This window comes from Thunnus albacares, chromosome 21 (assembly GCF_914725855.1).
Source record: "Thunnus albacares chromosome 21, fThuAlb1.1, whole genome shotgun sequence".
In the NCBI taxonomy this organism is placed as follows: domain Eukaryota; kingdom Metazoa; phylum Chordata; class Actinopteri; order Scombriformes; family Scombridae; genus Thunnus; species Thunnus albacares.
The window spans coordinates 22,257,198-22,265,850 of record NC_058126.1 but is presented as its reverse complement, the minus strand read 5'-3'; the positions used below and the strand labels follow the sequence as shown (position 1 = coordinate 22,265,850).

The window sequence follows — 8,653 nt, the reverse complement described above, 5'->3', positions numbered from 1 at the left end:
CTCTCCATCCCCCATCTTTGATGAGTGTAGTTGGGAGTTGGTTCCATGGAAATGAAAAGGTAGGGCAGCCTCAATGACGTATAATCATAGAGCGCAATAAAAACAGAGAAGGAACACAAGTCAGGAGAGAGGAGGGGGGAGTTTGCTGTTGCTGGAAAACACCAAAAAAAAGGATGAAACTCTCCTGAAAAAGAAGCTGAGTTTTAATAAACAAAACAAGACCTCTGCATCTTTGTCTCTTTCTAATTTGCATGAATGCTTGTGAGTCTGAACATGTCCTATGTGGAAGGATAGGGACAGACAGAGAGAAAGGAGAGGGAAGGTGGGAGTCTGTAAAGTCTACTAAATTGTAGCTGGTAGGCTGCTCCAGGCTGTAACAGGATATCATAATGAGTCGGCCCTCCCGCTGGGCATCTCTTCCTGTCTCTGCTCTGCCTGAGACAGTCTACCTGAAGGAAAGTACGCTGTCGGCCTTCCTCTCACTTTGCTTAAATATTTGCTTCTGTCTTTGTTTTTTATTCCATTTTCTTCTATTTTTTTCATCAAATGTTCGTCATTGAAAATCTATTCCTTTTGAGTGTTTTCAAGTTTTCTGCAAAACATGTTTAACAAGTGAATTCATGCATCGTATGAAAGTCACAGCAGGTAAAGGTGATTCTTATGTGAAAACATACCTGATTTATCAGCCTAATGGTATGCTATATTTGCTTTATGACATAGTGTAGGCACAGATAAGGAGCTGCAATGTAAGTGCACATGGAGGATCAGCCATACTGCCACCGCCTCTACGGAGCAGATCTAAGCCAATTAATTCCTGGCCAACATTAGACATAGAAAATCCTTGCCAGAGTCCTTCCTTGAGAACCTCTAATTTTGTATAACATAAAAACAACCCCATTGTCAGAAAAGATAGACAATACTCTTGCTTTCCACAATGTCTGCACATGGCAACTACAGTATGGTTAAGGTTAGGGAAACATCATTGTTACTGTTTAAAGCTAACATTATTTACAAGTTAGTGACGGGACACAAACTCTGAAAAGTCAGATGCTGTACTTTCATTCACACTCTCCTCCTCACCCTGACTTTCTGCCCTGCTAAATAAAAGATACAGCTCTGGCACTGAACGTTAGCATTGGACATAACTGGTAAGGTGCAGAAACATCCAATTTGGACATAATTCGCAGGGATAAAGAGCTTCAAAAATTAATTATTGAAGGTATGTGGGTCATTGTTTCTCTGTTTTCTTGTGATCACAGAAGTAATTTGTCAAGATCACAGAATTCTAACTTTATGATATTGACATAACAAGCTTTACTTTGCTGTGATCACAACATAATTATTATAAGAGCACCAGAAAAGGTTCCAACATCATGTTGACCTGAATATTTATGCAGTGATCATGAGACAGCGGTGCAACAGCTGGTTTTTATGAGATCATGGAGTCACATACAAACTGTTTCCTTGCAATCATTAATTAATCATTTTGTCATTTTAAAAAAACTTATGAGATCATGAAATAACTTAAATAAATAGCTTTCATGGGTGGGTAATCTGTAGAATTGGTGGCAAGAGTAAAATTATTCCAGTAATATATAGTAAGAAAATTACACTTGACTTTTCATTTGCATTTCTAATGCAGATTTTTTTTTTCTCCAAAAGGTTTTAGGAAATGTAGGAACTGAATACACAATTCTAGATCAAACAACTTGTCAGGATCTGTATTTTTGTAGTGACTGTGTTATGTTGTCGTTTCTATGACCTTCTGCATGGCGCCCACCCACCCAGCAGACTTTACTGCTTGTCAACTTTGACAGCTCCCTCTGCTCCTACTGGAGTTTTCCCTCCTCTTCTTCTTCCTGAAGTTGGAGATAGGGAAGAAACAGGAGAATATACATTGTAGAAAAAAGAGAAGGGGGGGGCTCCTCTGCTTTATGAGAAGCAGGTAGGAGCTGATTGGAGCTGTGATGTGTGTTGTAGCCATGGGGAGCAGGTTGGGGGAGGAAGGGGGTAAAGCTACTGTGGAGATAGACATGCAGGGGAATGAGTTTCATTAGCAGAGCACTCAGCAGGCCCCTGTCACTCACTCTGCTGCTGGAGCAGAACAACACTGAACAGCAAAGTAAGAGGGAGTCTAATCAACAACATGACAAGAAAAACAAACTTCAAAGGAAACAACTAAATATAGAAAATCACCCTCCACCTTCAGCTCAGTCAGACACACTTATGTGAAGGAATTGCTCATATATAGCAAATTGTAACACAGTTAGATTTAGCAGAAAAAAACTCTTGAGTGACCTCGCAACAAAACAATTATACAGGGAAACTAATCTCCCTTAACAAATAAACTGCACATGATCATTAGATCTTCGTCAAATAAACAACAACAAAAATGTAGCACATCAGGAGGAGGTTGGAGTGGTGGAGGGAGGCAGAAAACAGCATTAGCATGAACATATTAGCAGTGTTGTTGTCAATTGTGAGACATGTTATAATGTCTGAACTGCACACCTGCATCAATATGATTGATTGATCAGCCAAACAGCTGATGAATTAACCAGTCAAGCATGAATGAAATCAGCTGATGCCAATCAGCTAATGCAAGAATAAGATCAGTGCTCCTATAGTTGACTGCCACTAAAGTTATTATTGGATGTCATGAAAATCCATCCAATACTTATCAAGAAATTTCAGTACTCTACATCCCTCGATCCATGCTGCTAGCTAGGCTAAAAAGTTACGTAATTGTATAGCCGTTATAATGCTTTAAATCCCATGTAAGGATCACATTTGGCCAGAATTAGTCCAAGATATCACAGCAAAAATGCAGATAAGTTACTTGTCAGCACTTGCTGAACTTCACCTCCAGTCCTGTTATACTTGGGAGTGAAAGCCCTCTGCAGCTCATTGATGCCAATCACATCGTCTACTCTTGAAGGGGTAATAACATCCCAAATTTGATTATACACCAGCAGATCATGTCGCTGAGGAGTTCTCTGCAGGTCGTGAGAACCGTCCTATCCTGGTCGTGTCAGTGTCTGCCTCTCAAATCTAATTAATTAGAAACTGTGAGGGAGCTCTCGCAGACCTGAGCCCAACGTCTTGGACAACACTGCAGCTCTTCTTATTGTGTAACTGCTGCACCATTCAGTAGGAGAGTTCAGAAACCTCACCACAAGCAGGCCATGGGAACTGAGAGAAAATGTGGAAATCGATCCAGAATGTGGTCACGAATTCATGTTGATATTCAGCACAAATGAATGCAGCAGGAGAAAAAAACTCTTGGACCAGAAGTGATGCTGCAGATGCTTACGAATGAGAGACAAATTGCTCCTACAAGCCATAATTCATCTGGGATCCCACAGTTTGGCCTTTGAATGCTGCTTCATTAACAGACCACTAGCAACCTACAGGACCTTGCTATGTCACATCCTGACCTGCAGTTTAAGACACCGTGCTCCAATAACAAGATCTCGCTTTTGATAAAGTTGACCTTATGCAATTTAACCTCATAATCAACCCATTTTAGAGAATATGATCCTCACTGGGGAGATCTGATGTAGAGTTACCTTCTTGCCGGGACAGTTTGGGGTCTGTGGTCAGACCGAACAGCGCTTCTCTCCTCAGCAGCGCAGAGGGGGAAGCCTGCCTGTCAGCCTGTCAGCGCTAATCGCACCTCATCTGGTTCCTGTTTGCAGTTTTACAGGGCTGCTGCCATGTCCCACTCAGCCTGCTCAAGGTTCCCAGCACCACCACCACCACTGCCACCCCCACTTGCATATTCATTTGCCTGCACAAACATGCACACTTGTTAACTGGAGTTTTTCTCAAGGACGCTACATCACGACCCAGGGAGTTAAACCTTTCCGCCATCCTGCAGCCAAAACAAACACACAAACAAAACCTCCTGTGACAATGTGGTCTTCATTGAGTTTAGATGAGATTAGATGAAACTTTAATGATCCTTGCGGTGAAGCTGGATTGTTGCAGCTGCACGTAATTGGACACACAGCCGGGATAAAAACAAGATATAAACAAACGAGTGGAGCAAAAAGAGGCTACACAGCCAACATTAGACTAATATTATCAGCTGCAACTTCAACACAATATTATAAAAGCAGCGTATATGGAGATTAAGTCCCACCCAACCGTGCTGCTGCAAAAGTTTAATTTGATTTTTACATGACGGTTATATGCAAAAGGGGGAAATCAGAAGAATAACCGTCATAGTGTTTGAAATTCATGGACATGACATCACACACTCTTGGTCACGAAAACAGGGAAACGGATGATGAAAAATTCCTGGACGCCGCTGTGAGAACGGAAAAGTCCTGCCAACAGCGGATATGTCTCTCACACACACTAATCCACACGTAGGGGCACAGTGTCTTTGTCTCATTCACACATACACAGCAGACCTCCTCTGTGACACTCACTATTCTGACGTTATGTAAGTCTGGAAGTTGGCAGTGGAGTTCTGCCGACTTGAGGTGATATTTGCATGTTTTTGCATGTGCATATATGTGTTTTTTCACATGCCTCTGCATGTTTTTAACATTTTCATGATTAAACATAAAATCAAACATCATACTTGGGTACACAGATGATGAAATAAGAGACTTGCCTTTGAGAACTGGAGGAAACGTCACATTATGGTAAAGGCTCTTTCATATACACATGGGAAACATATATATGAACTGCTAACATTTACAAAGCTCTGCCTATATTCACAAACCAGATTTTACATGGCTCCAGTGTCCCTGAAGCTGCCAGACTAGACTGTAGATTCTTTAGACTCAACACAGCTCGACTTTAAATGCAGCATTTTATTTTAATAGGGGCAGATTCTCCCTGCAATGCCATATTAAAAGCAGAGGCAGTTAAATAGGCTTCATGGTTGTTTTTTTTTTCCACTGTGCCAGACAGGGGCTCTAACACGGCACCAGTCTGTTAGTCATCCACCTCACAGTGTTTATGGACTTATTAACAAGAACATCAGTGACGGTGTCAATCACTCTGTGTTTCATAGAGAGGCAGTGACTGGCTCCCAACACTGTGGGTTACATTTTTTATGTATATTTTTTCTCAGACGCGGTACATGAGACAGTTCTGCCACCCCACCTGTGACGGGTAAAGTCTGGGCTGAAGTCGGATTCACCTCGCGTGAAAAAGAGTGAAAGAGAGTGTAGACAACAGCCAGATGTTTATTCTCGTTTTGAAATATTCAGCATTCATACAATATTCAACAATTCAGCACTTTACTCAATTTGCTTATTCCTAGAGAGTTCAATTGATACTGTTCTTGTGTCTGTGCACTAAACATAAAGCTAGAGCCAGCAGGAAATTAGCTAGCCAAGCCTAAAGACCAAAAAGTCACCTTACCTTGCCGCTGGTGGCCTAGAAACAGCATGTACCTTCCCCTAAAACCACAACGTATAATTTTTACATTCATGTTTATGTACAAATTAAACCAACAAGAGACAATGTGTTAATTGCTAAGATTTACAGCTGCTAAAAGGCATATTTTTGAACTTTGGAGAGAGCCAGGCTAGCTGTTTCCCACTGCCTCCAGTCTTTATGCTATGCTAAGCTAATTGCTTTCTGGCTCTAGCTGTGGATTTAGCAAGTGGTATCAATCTTTTCATCTAACTCTTGGCATGAAAGCTAATAAGCATATTTCCCAAAATGTCAAACTGTTCCTTTAACTATACATCAACTATATTTTATCCCTTCAAGTCACAAATTAACCACTGCCAAAAATGCATATTTTCATTCTTACTTTTTTGTTTCTTTATTTTTATTGTCTAAATACATTACACACAAATACTTACAATGAGGTACAAATATATATTTTTGGTTTGAGCAAAGGCTATCCCAGGTCCCATCAAAGCCAACCAGTTCCAGGCTAGGCCGGGCCTCCTGTCATCTAAACGGGACAGGAGTGAAGCCAGTGCTTCCTGTCAGACTGCAGGGCTCTCAGGTTCCACCTCTGGTCTAAATTATGTCTGTCTGTCCCGGACTGCCACACTAACCCTCACCCTCTCACCCTCCTCCCCACACCGCCATCATCCCCATGCCCACATCCCTCTCCCCCTGTCACTACTCCCCCAAAGCAGAGTTTAAAAGACTACCAGATACCCTGCTCACATAGAAACATAGACCTGCTGGAACAAAATTACAGCATTAGAAAATTTGATTTTTTTTCCAACTCTATCTTAATACAACACAATTTAATACAATACTCACACGCTATATGTAAGTTGAATAAATTATGGGACTCCATACTGGCAGTGCCAATGCATTCAAAGAGCAACTACACTGTAGTTCCAAGACATATGGGACAAAATCCACAGTTCTTGTTCTGTTCAGCCAAAGCTAATGTGAGGCTTCAACCATCTGAAGCTAATTTTCACCTTGTGTAATTTCTTGCAAATGTGACCCATGAAGTGTTTGTGTAGTCTGTGTTTATTCGCCCCAAACAGCCAATATACAGACTGTATAAAGGTTAGCTGTAAGCTAGCTAGCAACGTATGCACGACCATGTGTGTGTAGAGCGTGTCTGTTCTGTGTCTGTTCCGTGTCTGTGTGGCGGCTCGGTCTGACTCTTTGCAGAACTCATTAGGAACTCCCGTGCTATTTCCCTCCAGTCTATTTTTTCCTCTAGTCTCTGTACATATATGAAGTACAGTACCAGTCAAAAGTTTGGACACACTTTCCATTCACCTGAATGAGAAAGTGTGTCCAAACTTTTGACTGGTACTGTATATTCACAAAGCCCCACGATACGCACAAATTTTGACTAACCTTTGAGAAATTTGACACGTCTTTACCTCACTTTGTGACGTCCTGCTGAATTTGCATCAAATTGCACCCATTTGCATCTTTCCATTGATATGTATGCTAATCGATTGGTTAGTTGTAGTAGTTGTGTAAGTTTATTGTTGGCCTTTTCTCCTGCAATGATCAATGCTACGGAGAGTCCACCAAATCTGTATTTTGTGACAATATAGTTCAAAATTGAAACTATTTGAAATTGAAAGGTAATACTTCTGGAGTCAAATTTCTAACTTAAACATATGAAAGGTACAGCATATACGTAGACTGCAAAAAAATCTCCTCAGTCAAGAGAGGAGTGTAAATTTAGTTACTTCCACCGTGGCCTCATCCCCCCCTCTGACTGTGGCTGCAGACTACAGAGGTCTGCCCAGTGTTGGGGAGACAACCTTAATCTGGTTCTCACTCTTAATGCTCCACAGATGAAGGACGCCACCGTCGCCATAACCACACAGGACGTTCCTGGCTCCTGGACTGAGCAGCTCTGGGCTAGAAAAAGAAGTTTGGTGTTGCCAGTCTGGAGAGGAGAGCAGAGACGTGACTGGTAGAGAAAAGATGTGAGACTGCAGTAAAAGCATTTTCCTGTATGCCCCACAGGGGAATCAAAGGAGCAAAGAGGGGGGAGAAGGAGAGGATTATCACAAAGATCTTTTGAGAGGGGGAAAAACTTTAATGTTAAAAAGGTTAGAGTGGTCACGTAACCTCCCACACTGAAAAAAGAGAGCAAATGAAAGACAGAGCTCCTGCTTCCAGCTCACAGGTTATGGAATTATAAAAAGTTGCCATGGAAATGTAATGTTATGTTTAATTCAGTATGTCTCAGGGCAAATAAAGTAACATTTACATTAATGTGGAAGAATAAATAACGGTCAAGAAGGGAAACAGCCACAGGAGAAAGATAACCAAGCATGGCAGATGTCTTATCCTGAAACTCTAAATGGGTTTTAAATGTCCTTTTGTGGCTTGAACTTATGAATCTGGTTAAAATGGGCTTCTTTTGGCCTTAGGGCAGAGGGGCCCTGTTAGATATGATCTTCAGTGTGGCCGTTGCATGCACGGGGTGTGCTTTAACAACAATGGCTCTTCTGAGAGAGACCGTAAACATGTGCCTGGGACCTTGACCCCGGCAGTAAACAGTCTTTCCACCTGATGATGAATAGCAGAGCTGGGCACGGCGCAGAGGAGAGGCCTGTTGCTCCCTGCTTCTCCTTCCATACTCATACACAAGAACAGAGCTCACTTCAGCTTAAGCCTTTGTAATAAATGATAGAACAGGGAATATTGTATTTCTTTTTCACTGTTGACAAATCCCATGAAAAGACCAAAACCAACAATGAATTGATCCTACTAACAAAAAGCCTGATATATCTTATTCCTCTGTTAAACTATTAAAAATACATCAGTGAGCCACACCTTTGCTCTGGGTTACATGTTCCTTCACAAGGAAATAGTTTAATTTGCAACAGTCCCACATACACTGTCCTGTTGCTGTAAATACTTACTAGAGAACAAAATGTGTATTAATCCGCCGCTGAGAACAGAAACAACAAATGCCTCATTTACTCCTGTTTTGAATAACACAATGATCTTGCTATTTAAAAAAATGAAACAATATATTTGTGGCCTATTTTTAAAGATTATTTCTTCAGTAGAAACCAATGAGCTTGAGGCTCAGTGCCACAGACAGGGTAGGAAAGGGTTGGAAAATATGTAATAAGCCTCATATCGGGTTCAGACTACACAATATGCGCCCGAATGACAGACATGGAACATCAGGAACAAAAATAAGCTTCATGTGCAACAAATTTATCAAGTTTGA

General features: G+C 41.3%; 1 long non-coding RNA gene across 1 annotated transcript; it reads left to right on the top strand.

The window, feature by feature from the left end:
• Positions 1-4,334: 4,334 nt before the first annotated feature.
• On the top strand, positions 4,335-7,683 carry LOC122972813. Its single transcript, XR_006399856.1, has 2 exons — positions 4,335-4,490; positions 7,257-7,683. It is a non-coding gene; the product is annotated as an uncharacterized LOC122972813 (long non-coding RNA).
• The last annotated feature ends 970 nt before the right edge of the window (positions 7,684-8,653 follow it).